Consider the following 19,727-nt stretch of genomic DNA (forward strand, 5'->3'; position numbering starts at 1 on the left):
ATCCTACATGCCACAACTAAGACCAGTGCAGCCAGAAAAATAATTAATTGATTTTAAAAAATTAGGATAAAAATAGTTATTATATAATTTTTAAAGTCCTAATAATTAAGAAAGGAAGTCGCTCAGTCGTGTCCGACTTTTTGCGACCCCATGGACTGTAGCATACCAGGCTCCTCTGTCCATGGGATTTTCCAGGCAACGGTACTGGAGTGGGTTGCCATTTCCTTCTCCAGAGGATCTTCCCTATCCAGGGATCGAACCCAGGTCTCTCACATTGCAGGCAGACACTTTACCGTCTGAGCCACCAGGAAAGCCTCCTAATAAATAAGACTTTATTAAGCACCATTCTTTTCAGCAAGAACAAAAGAACATCTGAATCCTATTTTCCTGTTTTTTTTTTTTTTTCTGAAGGACTGGAGGGGGCGTGTGGGTCTCGAACCAGCCTCAGAGAGGGTAATTGGGTAATTTGATCACTCTGTAGTTGAAGGAACCAGTGAGCTACAGCCAGCCCCTATTTTCCTGTTTTTAAGCTAGCTTTGGGGACAGCTGAAACAATAGAGGCAACCTAACCACCTGCTTCCCACTATTTCTGCCCCAAATGATACAAAACACTGAGAAAGAGAAAGGAACTGTATGCAAAAACCAGGCCCTTAGTAAAAAGAAAGAAAAGTTTAAGAACTCTTCAAAATAACTGTAAAAAAAAGAGAAAAGTCAGATAGTCCCAGGGCACAATTCCTCAGCTCCCAAGCTCACCCCAGCTCGGAGCTTTGTAGAAAGCAGAGACAGACCTAGTACCCTAGTGATGAAATAAAAACTCCAATTTTAGGGACTTTGCTGGTGGTCTAGTGGTTAAGATTCTGCACTTCTAGTGCAGAGGGCACAGGTTCAATCCTTGGTCAGGGAAGATCCTGCATCTCACATGGCGTAGCCAAAAAAAATTCACTTCAAGACAAGATAAGAAAAATTTAAACAGAAAAGTTTTCTCTGCCCACTTGAGCTTCCTCCCTCTGCTCTGGGATGCATCATGTATCTGCATGAGTCTACCTCAACAGACTCCCCCCAACAGCAGCAGAAATACCCATTCAACCATAAAGACCAATTTTTCTCCTTCTGGCACAAGTCATGTAACTCCTTAGAAGAAAATATTTCTTTCTCAGTCTTGTAAGGGGTAATAAGGACCTACCACTTGCCTTGTACATGCGAACATCTTTGGTGAACTTTATGTATAATGTCGATATATCATTTCCCTTAAAGACAGTGATTGGTGCAGAACAGACAGGTCAGATGACCTGGGAAGACACTGGGTGGCTTCTAATGGAAGTTCTTTGCTTAACCCCCTACTTGCGTATGTGTGCTAAGTGGCTACAGTCATGTCTGGCTCTGGAATCCTAGGAACTGTAGCCCACCAGGCTCCTTTGCCCATGGGATTCTTCAAGCAAGAATACCGGCATGGGTTGCCATGCCCTCCTCCAGGGGCTCTTCCCAACCCAGGGATCGAACCTGTGTCTCTTACATCTCCTGCATTGGCAGGTGGGTTCTTTACCACTAGCACTATCTGGAAAGCCCAAATACTTACTTAGGACTTTATTAGTGTTACTAGGTGTATTACCTGTATTCTGCCTATATACTAGATCCTTGGTTCTTGCATTATCAAATGTGTGACTGAGGATTATTTGAAATGATTGATCAAATGTATAGTCCTATAAGACCATGATGGTAATAGTCTAACTTCTAGATAAGAGTCAACAAGAAGAAATCATTTCCTGAACCAAACAGACTAATAAGACAGATGGCCCAGAGGCTTTTGACTTCTGTTAACAGAGTTAGTCCAGCAACAGCACATTGAGTGGCTTATCAACAAAATTATCACCTGAAATAGGAATGAGAATTCCCAGTGCAGTGGGACAAATTAGACAAGAAATGCTTCCCAGACCTTGGGAGGAATTAAGATGCTTCCAAAAGATAAGCACTACCCAGTTCTACTAGACACAAGTCTTTAGCCACTGCAGTCACTGACCTGCATACAATATACTTTGAAAGGAATTCAGGGCAAAGATCAGGATGAGACACTCTGTACTCTGGGAAAACTGACAAACAGGCCTTCAGATAGTTAGATATCTTCAGGAGAAAATTTTTATGAACCTGGATTCTTGCATCTTCCCTTACTTAAAAAAGCACTAAAACTGTTAACTAAAATGTCTGCTCCTGTGGCTAGCAGCAAACTTCTGTTCAAGTGTGTCCCTGATTGCTCGTATCCTCTTCTGCAAAATCACATACATATTGGCCTCCTCTTTTACCTCTTCAGAGCAGTTCTCAGAGCTCTCTGGGAGGCTGTCTCACGGATTATAATCCTCAATTTGAATGGAATGAAATTTTCCTCTCTTTCTCAGATTGACTTTGAATGATTTTTTTTTTCCTTTGCTACCAGAAAAACGGTGAAGACAGAAGATGAAGTTGGTCTAAAATTATTGCCAGAATGATTAAGTCTACTCTAAGTCAGAAAATACAAAAAAAAGAAAAAATGTGTGAGCAAGTCAGAGCCTGGACTTCAAAGGGGCAGGGCCTCAAAACACAGGGCATTTAAAGAGACAGGCATGATGTAAAACGCAGTGCTCTGGGGGAGGGGGAATAAAAGCACAAACCACAGGAGAAGCACTCTATGGCAGCTGTGTACTGAATGGGGAGAAGAAGGAGCAAGAGAAAAGTTAGAGACCGACAAGGAAAAAAGAGAACCACAAAACCTTCCCCACCCTGCGCCACCAAACTTGGCAGCTGTACAGACAGAACAGGGCAGTATTAACCTAGCAATCCTGGAGAGTATCTCAATGTTATAAAAATGCAAAAGAGGAATGTCAACAAATCTATACAGAGCTATTGCAAAACAGGAAATATCAGAAGACAGCATTTTATATATATCACCTGGGGTAAATCTTTCCCCCACCCTCAAAACAGCTAGGAAGTAGAAGAAAATTTTAAGTCAGTCCACCAACCCTGAATATTCATTGGAAGGACTGATGCTGAAGCTGAAGCTCCAATCATTTGGCCACCTGATGAAGAGCTGACTTATTGGAAAAGACCCTGATGCTGGGAATGATTGAAGGCAAAAGGAGAAGAGGATGGCAGAGAATGAGATGGTTAGATAGTATCACCGACTCAATGCACATGAATTTGTGCAAACTCTGGGAGATAGTGAAGGACAGAATAGCCTGGTATGCTGGAGTCCATGGGGTCACAAAAAGTTGAACAGAACTTAGCGACTGAACGACAACACCACCAAACAGAATTAAATGTTCTTAAACAAGCATTCAAGTATACGTCAGTTCAGTTCAGTAACCCAGTCATTTCCGACTCTTTGTTACCCCATGGAGTGCAGCACGCCAGGCTTCCCTGTCCATCACCAACTCCTGGAGCTTGCTCAAACTCATGCCCATCAAGTCCGTGATGCCATCCAACCATCTCACCCTCTGTCGTCCCCTTCTCCTCCCACCTTCCATGTTTCCTAGCATCAGGGTTTTTTCCAATGAGTCGCTTCTTCGCATCTGGTGGCCAGAGTATTGGAGTTTCAGCTTCCGCATCAGTCCTTCCAATGATATTTGGGACTGATTTCCTTTAGGATGGACTGGTTTGATCTCCTTGCAGTCTAAGGAACTCTCAAGAGTCTTCTTCAACACCACAGCTCAAAAGCATCAATTCTTCAGCGCTCAGCTTTCTTTATAGTCCAACTCTCACATCCAAACATGACTACTGAAAAAATCATAGCTTTGACTAGACGGACCTTTGTTGGCAAAGTAATGTCTCTGCTTTTTAACATGCTGTCGGTAATATGTAAAACACTTCAAATCGGAAACTCAAAAATTCAATGAACAAAAATCAGGGAGAAATGTAAAGACAGTTGACTGGACTCAGGAAGGAAATAGAAAACAGTTGGATTACCTCAGAAATAAATAAATCACAAGGCACCCACGAGAGCAGAGATTCAAAAAAAAAAAGTTTAAAAAGGGCACTGAAGAAAATCAGGTAAATGATGAAGAGAATGAGAAATGACACAAGAAAGAAGCAAATAAGACTTCCCTGGTGATCTAGTGGTTAGGAATCTGCCTGCCAATGCAGGGGACACGGCTCAATCCTTGGCCCAAGAAGATTCCACATGCCAAGGCACAACTAAGTCATGCATCTCCACTACTGAGCCCACGCTCTAGAGCCTGTGCTCTGCGACAAGAGAAGCCACCTCAGCGAGAAGCCTCCTCGCTGCATCTGGAGAGCAGCCGCCACGCCACAACTAGAGAAAGCCCATGCACAGCGGTGAAGACCCAGTGCAGCCAAAAACGATAAATAAAATTTTAAAATAAATAAATGCTAGCTGTGGCATCAGCCATAATTAAAACTATTTTTTAAAAGAAGAAAGAAGCAAATAGAGAGAGAAAATATGGAAAATATGGTGAGAGAGAAAATATGGAAATGGGAGACAAAGAGAGAGTAATATCCCTATCGTTGAAGTCCTTGAACAAACAACAAAACAATGGAGGAGAGCGGATATTTAAAAACTTTGATCCAAAAAAAAATTCCTGAAATAGAAAAATACCTGAATCTACACAGTGAAAGGATTCACTGAATACCTGGGAAAATTTACCCAGAACAATCAATTCCCGAGGCAGCAGAATTTGGTAAGTTATTATATGCTGAAACCTGTTTTATTCTAGCCTTGAGATATGAAGAACAGGTTGACTGAATATAAACGCCTTCATTCACACTTTAGTTCATTGGGTTTTGGAGGGGTTTTAAAATGCTATTCCATGATTACTTTGCTTTGTGTGTTGATTTTTAATAATATGATAGCACTTTGATTCTTTTGGCTTTATAAGTTATATGATATTTCTCTCTGGAGGTCATGAGAATTTTATCTTTTATCTTTGCAATCTAATAGTTTTACTATTTGATAAATGGGGACCAAAACTCAAGCAGAAAATCTCACTGTTGCTAAGTTAAAGAAACAGAGTTTCAGTCCGCCAGAGAGGATAGAATTGAAGGGGGAAGCTCTTAGGGAAGGAGCCACAGAGGGGAAACTCCAAAATCTGTACACAGATACTCCTGAAGTCTCTGACCGATTCCTAAAGTGCACATCCTCAGGGTGAGCTCCAACGAGTTCAAGAAAAAGCAACAGCTAGAAGCTAAAAGATCTGAGAGGTGGTTTTAGCAACTGCCCAGTGTTGAGAGGGTAGTTTGCAGTTCAAAGTCCCATGGAATTAGAAGTGTAGTGAGAGTGTGTCACTCAGTCATGTTCAACTCTTCTCGACCCCACGGACTGTAGCCAGCCAGACTCCTCTGTCCACAGAATTCTCCAGGCAAGAATACTGGAGTGGGTAGTCATTCCCTTCTCCAGGGTTTCTTCACGACCCAGGGGTCGAACCTGAGTCTCCTGCATTGCCAGCAGATTCTTTACTGTCTGAGCCATCAGAGAAGCCCCCCCATGGAATTAGAGGGGCTTGGTTAATGCTTTGCACTTCTCATTAAAGCCCTGGAAGAACTACACCATATGAATAAAGACTATATTTCAGTACTAAACATTATCTTCTAGGAATAAGGGCTAAATCAAAATAGACCTACCTTAATAAGGTCTAAAACTAAGTCACCACATGATCAAGGCAATATCCCAGTAACTTAACTGCCTGTAGAGGAAAATACAATACTATTTAAAGGAAGAGAATAGGATCTAGTACCTACAGATATTACGATACCCAATACATAATAACAGACTGCTGGCTATGTGAGGAAGCAGGAAAACAGAACAGAAAACAGAAATCAAGAGGGAGAAAGATCAATAAAAGCAGACACACAGATGTCCTAGAGGTGGAAGTAGCAGACAAGAACTTAAAAGTAACTCTTACAAACAGGACCAAAAAAGGTAACCATAATGGTGAAAGACAGGAAGTTTCTGGAGGACATATATAATGGAGGATATAGGAGAGTTATGGAAACTTTGGCGGAAGAGGGGTGTGAAATAGAAAAGTACTTTAAGAGACATATCAACCCAAGGAAATTTGTGGTTCTTGTTTGAGCCCTGATTGAAATAAACTGCCTTAAAAAATGAGACAACCAGTGATATTTGAATACCAACAGGATTTTTAATATTAAGGAATTATCGTTTATTTTTAGGTATGATAATGTTATCATTATACACATATTAAAAAGAGTCCTCATCTTTTAGAGGTACGTACCTTAATATTACTGATTAAATGATGGAATGATTTGCTTGAAAACAATATCATAGGATTGAAAACAATATCTTGGGGCAGACATTAATGGCAAGTAGAGTTATAAATGAAATAAGATTGTCCAGGTGTAGATAATCACTGAAACTAGTAATGGGTATATGAGGATTCTTATAATATTCTGCTTACCTTTGTGCATGCTTGGAAAGCACAATAAAAAGTGAAGAAAAGGAAGGAGATTGGGAGAGAGGGAGAGAAATTCTTCCTCTTTCTTGTGTGACTCTAGTTCTCCAACAGCCCCAACTGAGTCACTCTTTGCCCCATCCACGGTGGTGACTGCAATCAGATCATCCCTTTCCAAGCATGCATGAAGGTGACCCGCTAGTAATTTGTTGTTGTTGTTGTTCAGTTGCTAAGTCGTGTCCAACTCTTTGCAACCCCGTGGACTATAGCCCGCCAAGGCTCCTCTGTCCGTGGGATTTCCCAGGGAGGAATACTGGAATGGGTAGCCATTTTCTTCTCCAGGAGATATTTCTGAGCCAGGGATCAAACCCAGGTCTCTTACACTGCAGGTGGTCTCCTGCATTGCAGGCTGATTCTTTACTGAGTGAGCCACCAGTGCTGTGTGCTGTGTGCTAAGTCACTTCAGTCATGTCCAACTCTTTGCGATCCCATGGACTGTAGCCCCCAGACTTCTCTGTCCACGGGATTTCCCAGGCAAGAATACTGGAGTGGGTGGCCATGCCCTTCTCCAGAGGATCTTCCTGACTCAGGGATTGAACCCGTGTCTCTTACATTTCCTGCATTGGCAGGTGGCTTCTTTACCACTAGCACCACCTGGGAAGGCCCAAGCCACCAAGGAATGAGGCATTTGCAAAAGCATCTCAGTCTTAGACAGCCTGGGGCTGGTGCTGGGGGAGAGGGAAGTACACTCAACAGACGTCAGATCGTGATGCTTCCGCCAGATGAGGCACACAATACCCTCACCAAATGTTCTTCAAAGAACTGGAACACAAGAGGATGATCTTGTGACTGACAGGACTCAAGAGTTGTTGTCTCATCTGTTTGCTATGAAATACGAGATGCAAAATAAGGTCATCAGATCCTAACTCGAACCTATGTTTCAGCAGAAGTGTAGTCATAGGGATGGTTTTTTGAGTGACCAAAAACTCAATACAGAGCCGTGTTTTTTCTTATTTGTATTTTTTTCTTGTTTTTTGTTTCTTTGTTTTGGCTATGCCCCTTAGCTTGTGTGATCTTAGATCCCTGGCCAGAGATTGAACCCAGGCCCTTGGCAGTGAAAGCAGTGGACTGCCAGGGAATTCCCAGGGTCATGTTTTCTAAATTCATAGAGTCACCCACAAAATTGTGTCCCCTCAAAATGAGAAACCTGGTCCTACTTAGAAATGATCACTCCAGCTTCACCCACCTCCAAACCCTTCACAGTCCTTTTGTATCAAAGAAGCACAAGCAGAAAGAAACAGTATTTCATGGTTTAAATCTTGCAACTCAGGGTTTGATCAGCACCAAAGGCGACTATTCAGAGGTGAGTTGGGCCTTGGTAGAGTCTGGATGTTCCCTTGGTGCCCCAGAACCCTGAGACACAACCAGTTTTAGGCATTCCAGAACTTTGCACAGATATAAGCAGCCTGGCTACAGAAAGTGAGCCCTCTTTGCTAGAACAACATTAGCCTGCGTTACTGAGTTTAATCTCTTTATAATTCTTTGGCACCACTTCTGGCCCTGGGCTCAGCCAAGCTGTTCCCTGACTTGAGTGTGGAGCAGAAATTCCCCTTTTTAGGTCACAAACTCAGAGCACCCACTCACACCAGTGACTCCACTGTGTCAATTTTAAATATCTCCATTAACATTTATGAAACGTTAGCAAAGTGGCAGCTATCCTGAGTTGCCCCTGCTGTACGCAGATGTTGCCCAAAATTGAAACACACACACAAACTCGCCTGCCAGGCTAGGATTGTAAAAACACATGGATCTCCACCTCTTCTGAACACAATTGAATCAAGAACCCTAGGACAAGGGTCGTGAGTTATTCAGCGACCCTCAGAGGGTGCAGCCAAGCCCACAGAGATTGTCTCTCTGTGTGAGTTTCTTGGTTGGCGTCTGGCTGCTCCTCTGTTGTCTCACCATGTGGAGTCTTTGTCCCCCTGCCCTGCCTTTGGTGTTGGGATGGGACCTCTTGTGCTGAGCTGGACAAATCTCACCCGGGCTTGTCAACTCCTTGGGAATCAGAGCATTGGACCAGAGTGAGCATCACAGTGAGTTTGGTTTTCTGCTGGCTGATACTCCGCAATCTGGTCAATGGTGTTTGTCCTGGCTAACTCCCTTCCCTATCAGCCACCCATTGCCATCCCCTAGCCCTGGCCTATTAAATCCACATCCTTTCCTGCACTTGTCACAGCCACCCAGCTTACAGTTCTCTACTCCTACCATATCACACACTCAAGCAGGAGACTTTCAAAGGCTTGCCTTTATCCTTTGCTGTGAAAACTACTCTTTCATCCTCTCCTCTCTGCCCACCACATACTGACTGAGCACTCATAATACCCAGGTCCTTGGCAGTGAAAGCACTGGACCACCAGGGAATTTCCAGGGCCATGTTTTTTAAACTGATTGAATCACCTACAAAATTGTGTCCCTTCAAAATGAGAAACCCGGTCCTACTTAGCAATGATCACTCCAGCTTCACCCACCTCCAAACCCTTCACAGTCCTTTCGTACCAAAGGAGCACAAGCAGAAAGAAATAATATTTCATGGTTTAAATCTCGCAACTCAGGATTTGATCAGCACCAAAGGCGACTATTCAGAGGTGAGTTGGGCCTTGGTAGAGTCTGGATGTTCCCTTGGTGCCCCGGAACCCTGAGACACAACCAGTTTTAGGCATTCCAGAACTTTGCACAGATATAAGCAGCCTGGCTACAGAAAGTGGGCCCTCTCTTGGTATTTGATAGGGGTCTTGGAAGTCAATGAAGGAGGCTACAAGCTAGGAGGCAATGAAGAAGGAGGGCTTAGCTCAGTGCCAGAGACCCCCAGAGCCTGTGCGTGCTGACCTGAGTGAGGACTGGGACCAGAGGCCCAGCAGAGACTGGTCTACCCTCAGGCTGGAAGGAAGCAGGTGGTAACTGAGAAGTAGGGGTGAAAAGAGTTGCTACAACCCAGAGCTGCGTCTTCTCAACTAATCACCCCTTCTCTTTTTAAATGAGTTTCTGTTTCTTGCAACCAAATGTTCCTGGATTAAAACCACACTCAAAAGTTGCCCATGACCTTCACACTCTGACCTCTTCTTGGTCCCCATCTTCCAGCATTTCCATAGCACCTGACACTGTCAACCCACCCTCCTCCATAAACTCCCTCCTGAAAGGGACTTTTCTGAAAGGTGCTGCAAAACCTCGTTCTCTTTTTCCTTCTCCAGTGCTCCTTTTCCCCTCTTTGTAAAGCCTTCTAATGAGATTTGGGATTTGGTCTTCCAGACTGAGCTTCTCCTAGAAGATTCTACAGGTCCCCTCACTTCCTCTACTGAGCCCATGGAGAAGACTCCCCATCTAGACACCAGCCCTGACCGATCCCTCCCACCTCCACCAGATTTTTAACTCTCTGATGGATATCTCCACTTGGATGATGCACAGTCACTCAACCTCCTGAAATGCACATTTGATATCTCCAGCCAATCCTCTCTCCACTTTCCCATCTCCACTGAGAGGCCTGCATTCTTTCAGCCGCATCCCCTGGGGCTCTCATGGTAACTCTGCACCATGTGGTGATTGCTTAGGTAGTCTCTGTCTCCCCACTAGCCTGAGGGCTCCACAAAGGCCTGGATTATGTGACTGGTGTGCAAACTATTGCCTCCTTCCCTCCACTGCTTCCAGGGGTCTGGTACATGGGAATCAGTTAAATGTTTGCTGAATGAATTGATGATTATCTTTTATTTGCCCCTCTGCTTCATTCCTCTCGTCTCTCCAATACATACTCACCAAGCCCTCTGAATCCTTCCTTCCTGAGGTCTCTTTTCTTGTCCTCTTCCTGCCCGTTGCCTTGGCTCCTGGGCCAGACCCTCATCACTACCCATTAGCGCTCTTGCAGAAGCGAGCTGGTCTCCCTGAGTGCAATTAAATACCTGCCGAGTGGAATTCTGGAAAGATGGTGGCAGCAGAGTTTTTAGGTCTTCCCAAATCCCCTCTTGTAAACAGACAGAACAAACTGGATAGTAAAAGTAAAAACCTGTGGACACTCACAGCAGAACTTGATTATAAGGGTTCCCCTGAACCTCAGCCATCAACAAGGCCCACCTGGTTTCGGCATCTGTGCAGGAGGATGCAGAGAGAAGCAACAGGGCAAGGTCAGCTAGACCTGAGAGCAGGAAACCCCTCCCCCAGGGAGCCGACAGGTATTCACTGAAGAGGATGGTGGCCACTGCAGAGGATGGTGGCCCAGTATGGAAGCAGCAGCTGAAACTGGGAGTTGCTTTGTCCCCTGCATCCACACAAATTCAGCTATTACACACTGAATTATACTTAAGAGTAAGTGGGATAAAGAATTTCAGTCTGTGCATTTCTGTTGCACGTAACATGCTGTGAAATAAAACACACACACACACACACACACACACACACACTCCCACACTCCACTGTGTTTAACTGAGCTGCTAGATTCTCTCATGAGACTAAGTTCACTGCCTTACTTCAGTGTGATCTGACGACTGGATTGTAGCTGACACCAAGTCAAACTCAGAAACACTCGGCTGTTGTCAAGATCACATGGCAGCTCAAGTTGGCAGCCACGACGTCAGAAGCAGGTCTGAAAAGGTACTTGTGTGAGTCTAGAGAGACGCTGTGCAAACATGTCAAAATCAACAGCAGTTGCCAGCTTTAAAATAACTTTTTGTCATAAAGTCTTGGTGTCTCAGGCCCTCAAGGCTCTCTTAAATCATCATTCCACAGACTCATAAATACTTGAAAATCCAGTTTGCCGACGGCAGAATCATCACAGAAGCCAGAAGAAATTTCAATAACCACCTAGCCCAAACCTTATTTTACCAGAGAAGAGACGAAGGTCTAGGTTAATGGGGATTTGTCCTACCAAAAGCAACAAATCACTAAGGGAAAGAGAAAAATACGGTTTATGTGGCTTTGGAGACAATCAGAAGGGGAGAAATAAGAAGCACAGATGGGCCTTCAATTTCCCTTTATAAGGGAAAAAAAGAAAGAAAGAAACGTATTTACCCCTCTAATCTCAGCAGTCAAACCAGTTTAAAGCACATGTTGCTCAAAGAAATAAAGCCATCAATCTGAGTCTTACTTACCCGGTATCCTCTCAGCATGAGGGGCAGAGAGGGGGAGAGGCCCTCTCTTCCTGATGTTACGGCTCTTCAGCACTGTCCTCCGCCCGCAGTCTGTCTTCCCAGGATCACATGGAAGCGTTCTATAAATGTGCCTTGGCTTAAGGTTGGGAACGCTGGCCTGGGAGCCGGCAGTGTGTAAGCAATCTGACCCAGGCCAGAGGCAACTTTCCAGAAACCTCTGCCGCCCAGAAGGAGGACAACAAGGGGCAGAGAGCTTGCAGGTACTGGGAGCCCGAGGTGCTCCGTTTTCCTGTGTATCTGGGATCTGAAGCCAGTCTCTACTGCTTCAAGCTGCAATCAAATTTACTTGGGGGCAGCTCTATATTTTGCTTACTTTTCAAAACAAAACGGTCTTTACAAAAAAAAAGCTATAAAATGAGAAGTGCTTTTGGTAAATGTGGACAGGTCACTGTCAACTTCTACTGACCTTGTAAAATCAAGTTGTCTTTTTGAAAATGTCACTAGGCCCCTTTGGGAAAGGCGAAGTGAGCAAAGGCTGTTAATGCCGATTCTAAATGGCAAAGATACCTAAACAAATTCCATCAGTATTTAATGAATTAAATGTGCAACTATGCAGCGGAAACTGAGCAACTCTTAGAAATGATGGGGCGATCTTTATGTGCCCACACCGAAAACTCTCCAAGATACACCATTAAGTGAAAAAAATTAAGATGCAGCACAGTGTGTCTAATATGTCACCATCTGTGTAAAAAAAAGGCGAGTATAAGTTTGCATGTGTATACTACATTATGCATAGTATATAAATTCTATGTTCTGAAAAACTCATACTATACTGTATCATGATATATAAATTAATGACTCTTTTTAGAAATTCACATGAGAAACTCGTGACAGTGGCTGCTTCCGGGGGGTGGTGGGGGTGGGGCGGGCCCGGATGGGCCAGGGAAGGGTAGAGACTGGGGTCCAGAGAAAGAGGAGGATTGCCTCCTTTTCTGGTCTAGGAATTTTATCTCATGTGAATAGTAATTTTTCGAAGAAAATTTGAAGGGTGATCTAATTTTCATTAGTGTAAATGTTTAATATTCAAAATTATTCTACTATTCAGAGCACTGAATTCAATTGATCATAAATCCTACTTCTCATATATTTAAATATTTTGACTGAATTGGGAAGGAATTTTTTTTTTAATTAGTTTATCTATTTTTTAACTTTACAATATTGTATTTTTTTGCCATACATTGACATGAATCCACCATGGGTGTACATGTTTTCCCCTTCCAGAGCCCCCCTCCCACCTCCCTCCCCATCCCATCCCTCCAGGTCATCCCAGTGCACCAGCCCCGCCCTGGCCCTCTCCCATAGAGTCCATAATACTATTCTATTTATCTGTGTCTCTTTTGATGTCTTGCATACAGGGTTATGTATCTCCTTGGACTGCAAGGAGATCCAACCAGTCCATCCTAAAGGAGATCAGTCCTGGGTGTTCATTGGAAGGACTGATGTTGAAGCTGAAACTGCAATACTTTGAGCACCTCATGGGAAGAGTTGACTCATTGGAAAAGACCCTGATGCTGGGAAGGATTGGGGGCTGGAGGAGAAGGGGATGACAGAGGATGAGATGGTTGGATGGCATCACCGACTCGATGGATATGGGTTTGGGTAGACTCCGGGAGTTGGTGATGGACAGGGAGGCCTGGCGTGCTGCAGTCCATGGGGTCGCAAAGAGTCGGATACGACTGAGCGACTGAACTGAACTGATACAGGGTTATCTTTACCAGTTAACTAAATACCATATATATGTGTTAGTATACTGCATTGGTGTTTTTCTTTCTGGCTTACTTCAGCTTACTTACCACAGCTTCCTTATCCATTTGTCTGCTGATGGGCATCTAGGCTGCTTCCATGTCCTGGCTATTATAAACAGTGCTGCGATCAACATTGGGGTACACGTGTCTCTTTCAATTCTGGTTTCCTCGGTGTGTATGCCCAGCAGTGGGATTGCAGGAATTCTTTAAGAAGATGGAGTTCTGTGATGTGTGTGTGTGTGTGTGTGTGTGTAAAAACCCTATGATAGCAAAAGACCTGAGTGAGTTTTGAATGAGGTGTCTGCAGGTTGGATGGCTCGTCCTGATTCATCTCCTTTCTAACCTGGACTTGGATCAAGTGTCCGAACGTTATATGTTCAATTTCATCAGGTGTAAAATTGTCCCCCACCTCACCTTCTCCACCGGCCAAATAAGACAAGGACATAAAAACCCTCTAAAAGCGGAAAACCCCTATTCAGGAATAGAATGGTTCAAGGTGATCACATTTGATCATGTTTTCTTGAAGTTCTTGTGTAATTCAACCCTCAAATATTTTAAGTCATATTTTCCCTTAAGAACAAGCATGGAAGTCAAGGGTATAGTGTCAGAGAACCTGGGTCCACAGTCATTGTGGTTAATGTGCATCTTAGTGCTATCCGTAATTTTCTCAGCATCACCTCCCATATTGTACAGGATGTCTTCTAAACAATCTCCTGTCCTGCCATCGTGAACTGTTCTGGCCTCCTGCAAGGTTTCCTATCAAATCTAAGTTCTGTTCCCAGTTCATTTACCCAGAAGCATTTTTTTAGTCCTCACATTAGTACCAAGGCATCATGATTGGGCTAAATTGCCTTGAGATATTTAAAAAAAATCTTTCAATTACACTAAAATTACTTTGCCAACCAAGGTCTGTCTAGTCAAAGCTATGGTTTTTCCAGTAGTCATGTATAGATATGAGAGTTGGACTATGAAGAAAGCTGAGCGCCGAAGAATTGATGCTTTTGAACTGTGGTGTTGGAGAAGACTCTTGAAAGTCCCCTGGACTTCAGGGAGATCCAACCAGTCCATCCTAAAGGAGATCAGTCCGGGTGTTCATTGGAAGGACTGATGTTGAAGCTGAAACTCCAATCCTTTGGCCACCTGATGCGAAGAGCTGACTCATTTGAAAAGACCCTGATGCTGGGAAAGATTGGGGCAGGAGGAGAAGGGGATGACAGAGGAAGAGACGGTTGGATGGCATCACCAACTCAAAGGACATGAGTTTGAGTGGACTCCGGGAGTTGGTGATGGACATGGAGGCCTGGCGTGCTGCGATTCATGGGGTCGCAAAGAGTCGGACACGACTAAGCGACTGAACTGAACTGACTGAAAAGCACAAGCCAAAGTCCCAATGCCTACGAACAGTATAGTTCCTTCCCTCAGTTCTGAAGGAAACCTGCGGACATGTCTGCTTACCAGCGGAAGTGGCGCCACCATGTGGCTACTGTGTCGATGCTGCTGCTGCTGCTAAGTCGCTTCAGTCGTGTCCGACTCTGTGCGACCCCATAGATGGCAGCCCACCAGGCTTCGCCGTTCCTGGGATTCTCCAGGCAAGAATACTGGAGTGGGTTGCCATTTCCTTCTCCAGTGCATGAAAGGGAAAAATTGAAAGTGAAGTCGCTCAGTCGTGTCCAACTCTTAGCGACTCCATGGACTGTAGCCTACCAGGCTCCTCCATCCATGGGATTTACCGTGTCGATGCAGTTTTCATCATTTGTCCAGTCAGCTTTGAAAGGATTCTTAACCTAAAAATTAATTAATTAATTAACAAAAGAGAAAAAAATGCTTTTAATTTGAGGATATTTGACATATTTAAAAATTTGCTTATAAAGTAAGGTTTTATAATATTTTTATTTTGTATTACTCATTTGCCAAATTCAAATTCATGTAAATGCAGACTTGCTGAAAATTACTAGCATATGGCCGAGAACGCAAAGAAAATGAAACATTTCCCAGGAAATGCCTAGAACTGCTGATTATTTGAAATTTCTAAAAGGAAAGTAAATTCAAACTAATGTTTATTATGACAGTAAACAGGTGGATTTATGAAAATAAAAAGATGATGTTTATGGTTCATTATCTCCTTATGCAGTGAAAAAGAAACTCCCATTAAGGAAGCAAGTGGAACATACACAGTTAACTCTTCCCCTTCAAGGTATTTCACTAAAGTGATCGCTGAAGGATGTTTTCTGTTTTCAAGCGTCTTGGGGCAATAATGAAGCAAACTGGACAGCACACCGGCCAAGAGATGGCTCCATGTTTGTGGGTAACGGGAAGGGGATGGAGGTCTGATCACAGAGGAATCAGAGCTGGGGTGTCCCAGCCCAGAGCTGCGGGGAGAGGAGCAATAAAGCATCAGGAATGTTGGAGAGAGAGCTGGAAATTCCCAAGAGAACCAAGAGAACCGGGGCTGAAAATAAAAAACGGGTTTAAGTGAAGCCAACTCCCCAGCACACCCCCTCCTGATGCCCATCAATTAGACAAAAGCAAAACCAAAACCAAAAACCAAACTCGCCATGTATTCTGGAAAAAGAAACAACAGTAGAAAGTTAAAGGTAAGCTTAATAAAATAACTTAAAAATAGATTTAAAGAAAGATTTAAAACATGAAAGCATATTAGAGACCTAGGGAGTCAGTCCATGAAGTCTCACATCTGATTAACAGGAAATCCAGACATGGAACAAAAAAAGCAGAAGGAAGAAATTATCAAAGAAAGAATACGAGAATAATGAAAATATTTCCCAAAGTTGTAGGAGATGAATCTCCAGATTGAAAAGGCGTCTGGTACAATAACTAAAACTATTTCTCACTGTCCTGTGAGTTGACAGGGCTCAGCTAGCCAGTTCTCACGTTGGGAGAGGGCTCTCTTGTAGCTGCAATCAGATTGCAGCTAAAAACAGGGTCATTCCAAGGCTCCATGGATTTGGGCTTTCAAAACGCTCACTCCCATGGCTGGCAGGTCACACAGACTTTGGCTAGAAGCTCATCAGTGGCCTACCTATGGCCTCTTCGTGTGTTTTGAACTTCCTTACAGCATGGCAGACAGGTTCCAAGAGCGAATGTTCCAATACACAGGAAAGAGAAACTGCCAATCTTTCGAATCCAGAAATGGACACAGTGTCATTTTTGCTATATTCTACTCGTCAGAGAGTCACAGGGCCCAGATTAAAGGGGAGGAAACAGATCTTTCATTTCAATGGGAGAAATTTCAAAGAGTTCACAGCCATCTCAAGTTACCACCACCCCCTAAATGCTTCTAGAAATAAGACACATTAGGTCACTTGCAAAGTAAAGAGACTCAGAACCAAAATCATTTTCCAGCATTTCCTCCCTTGTATACCACTCCAGTTACATGTGCCAGAGTCATTTTATCCTCAAAGACTTTTCTCTGCCTTTGTCTCTGACTAGAACACATGTTCCCTGAATCTTTGCATGACTCACTACTTCTCACAATTCAACTCTCATCTCAAATGTCACCTCCTGAGTTGTCCCTGCCCATCATATCTAAAATAGCATTCCTAGTCAATGGCACCCTACTCCAATACTCTTGCCTGGAAAATCCCATGGATGGAGGAGCCTGGTAGGCTACAGTCCATGGGGTCGCTAAGAGTCGGACACGACTGAGCGACTTCACTTTCACTTTTCACTTTCATGCATTGGAGAAGGAAATGGCAACCCACTCCAGTGTTCTTGCCTGGAGAATCCCAGGGACGGGGGAGCCTGGTGGGCTGCCATCTATGGGGTTGCACAGAGTCAGACGCAACTAAAGCGACTTAGCAGCAGCAGCAGCAGCAGTCAGCATTTATATCCTTAGCCTTATTTAAATTCTTCATAGCACAGACCAAGTCTTTTTTTCTTGTTTTTATTATGTCTCCTCCATGAGAGTAGCAACTCTGTCTTTTTTTTTAAAGATTTTTTTTTAATGTGGACTATTTTTAAAGTCTTTATTGAATTTGTTACCATATTGTCTCCATTTTGTTTTGTTTTTTTGGCTGCAGGGCATGTGGGATCTTAGCTCCCAGATCAGGGATGAATCCACAACCCCCTGCACTGGAAGGTGAAGTCTTAACCACCGGATGACCAGGGGAGGCCTGTAACTTGTCATTTTCAACATTGTATCTCCAATGCCTAGGGCACTCCCTGGAATGTTTGTTGAGCAGCTGTTGCATCAGAATCCATCTCAAGCAGACAACAAAGCAATGCCTTTAAGTTTCTGATTTAAAAAAAAACAAACCATTTTCAACTCAAAATTCTATGTCCAGTCAAATCATCAACCAAATGGAAAGACAGATTAGAGACATTTTTCAGACTCATAAAAATTTCCCCTTTACCACTCTTCTAACAAAGTGCCTCCACAAAATCAGGGCATAAATTAAGAAAGGTTTTAAAGCTATTTATATAGTATTTACATACTTCATTGAATTATCTTGGCACTTTTGTAGAAAATCAGTTGACTATGCATGTATAACAGACTTTCCAGGTGGCTCAGTGGTAAAAACTTGCCTGCCAATGCAGGAGATGCAAGAGACTTGGGTTCACTCCCTTGGGTAGGGAAATCCCCTGGAGGAGGAAATGGCAACCTGTTCCAATCTTCTTGCCTGGGAAATTCCATGGACAGAGAAGCCTGGCAGGCTACAGTCCATGGGGTTGCAAAGAGTTGGACATGACTGAACATGCACATGCATGCACACGTAGATGTATGGATTGATTTCTGGACTTTAAATTCTATTCTACTGATCTTTATGTCTATCTTCATGACAATATCAGTCTTAGTTACTATAGCTTGGCAATAAATTTTGGAATTAAGCATACGTCCTTCCAAGTTGGTCTTTCTTTTTCAAGGTTATTTTGGCTATTCTGGGTCCCATGCATTTCCACCTGAATTTTAGGATCAGTTTCACATCTGTCTCCTGGTGAGACCCTGGAAGGCAAAGGCATGTCTTGGAGTCATCTTCATGACCTGCTTGGTTTGTTGCATGTGTGGCCCATTAGTACACATCAAAAGTTGTTGAACTCAATGAAATATTATAGGGATTTTTGTCTTGAGTATAGAGGGAATTTCCACCCAGAAATAATGCTAGGTATTTGTTTCAGTTCCAATGCACTGAGCTGCAAGTAGCAACTACAAAACAATTAACAGTGGCCCAAACCACAGGATATTTGTAGCTTACAGGGGGCTTCCCTGGTGGCTTAGAGTGTAAAGAATCTGCCTGAGATGCTGGAGACCCAGGTTCAATCCTGGGTCAGGAAGATCCCCTGGAGAAGGAAATGGTGACCCTCTCCAGTATTCTTGCCTGGAGAATTCCATGGACAGAGGAGCCTGGTGGGGTACAGTCCATGGGGTTCCAAAGAGTCAGACACGACTGAGCGACTAACACTTTGACTAACAAGGAGTCTGGAGGAAGGCAGACTCCAAGACATTCAGCAGTTCAGTCACGTCTATGTCCATCCTTGCTCTCCAGTGTTCCCAGCATTCTGGTCTTTTCTCATGCTTGTCCTCTTGTCAGTAGTAGACAGATGGTTGCCATCATGCCAGACTCCATTTCCTCATGCCACCATCACGAAGAAGAGTGAGGATGGTGATAAAGACTTCCTTTTCTGCAGGCTTTGTGAGTGATCCAAATGTGAAGCTGCCTCCCGTATCACGGTCCAGAACTGAATCACGTCCTAACCCCAGCCTGGTCTTCGGGGAACGGGGATGAGATTACCATGATTCATTTCAGGGCATACCTTTCCTGAAATCCAGGTTAAGCAGCAGTGAGGTGTGATATATGCTGCAAAGAATAGTGCTTACCTCAAACTGAGTACATCTGATTCACAACATGGTATTTTTGTAGACTTGGGTAGTAACCAACTGACACCGTTTCTTTGAAAAAATAAAATGGGTTCTCAGCGCCAAAGAGAACTCTTGAGAAACATTTGCAATACAATCCAAAATACATGGAAATTCATATACTTATCTTTAAAATTGTATGAATATAATTTCATCGTTTTTACACCCATTTAAAAGTATTTTAGAAACTTTCAGTTTGAGGACCAAATATGAACATAAACTGTCAAGGTGTAGATATTTAAAAACGATGGTTAACAGAGTTTACTCCAAGAAAATCAAGGAACCTTGTCAATTTTATGTCTGTTCATTTGTTCTGTCCTCAAAAAAGGTGGGATTGGGACTTCCCTGGTGGTCCAGTGGTTAAGAATTCATCTGCTAATGCAGGGGACACAGGTTCCATCCCTGGTCTGGGAGGATCCCACATGCCACAGGGCAACTAAGCCCCTGTGCCACAGCTGAGCCCAGAAATCTATAGCCCATGCTTCAAAACAAGAGAAGCCCAAGCACCACAACTAGTGACTAG

At 43.5% G+C, this 19,727-nt stretch overlaps 1 protein-coding gene across 17 annotated transcripts in view; it reads right to left on the reverse strand.

Moving 5' to 3' along the window:
• TACC2 (transforming acidic coiled-coil containing protein 2) overlaps positions 1 to 11,619 on the reverse strand; it is a 228,785-nt gene extending 217,166 nt beyond the window's left edge. For all 17 annotated transcript variants that reach the window (XM_081534294.1, XM_081534239.1, XM_081534324.1 and 14 more), the window contains exon 1: positions 11,528 to 11,619. The gene's annotated coding sequence lies outside the window, so the exon portion shown is untranslated. The remainder of the gene's footprint in view (positions 1 to 11,527) is intronic.
• Between the last annotated feature and the right edge of the window lie 8,108 nt (positions 11,620 to 19,727).

The sequence above is a fragment of the Giraffa tippelskirchi genome, chromosome 2 (assembly GCF_054371585.1).
Source record: "Giraffa tippelskirchi isolate mGirTip1 chromosome 2, T2T-mGirTip1v1.2.pri, whole genome shotgun sequence".
Taxonomy (NCBI): domain Eukaryota; kingdom Metazoa; phylum Chordata; class Mammalia; order Artiodactyla; family Giraffidae; genus Giraffa; species Giraffa tippelskirchi.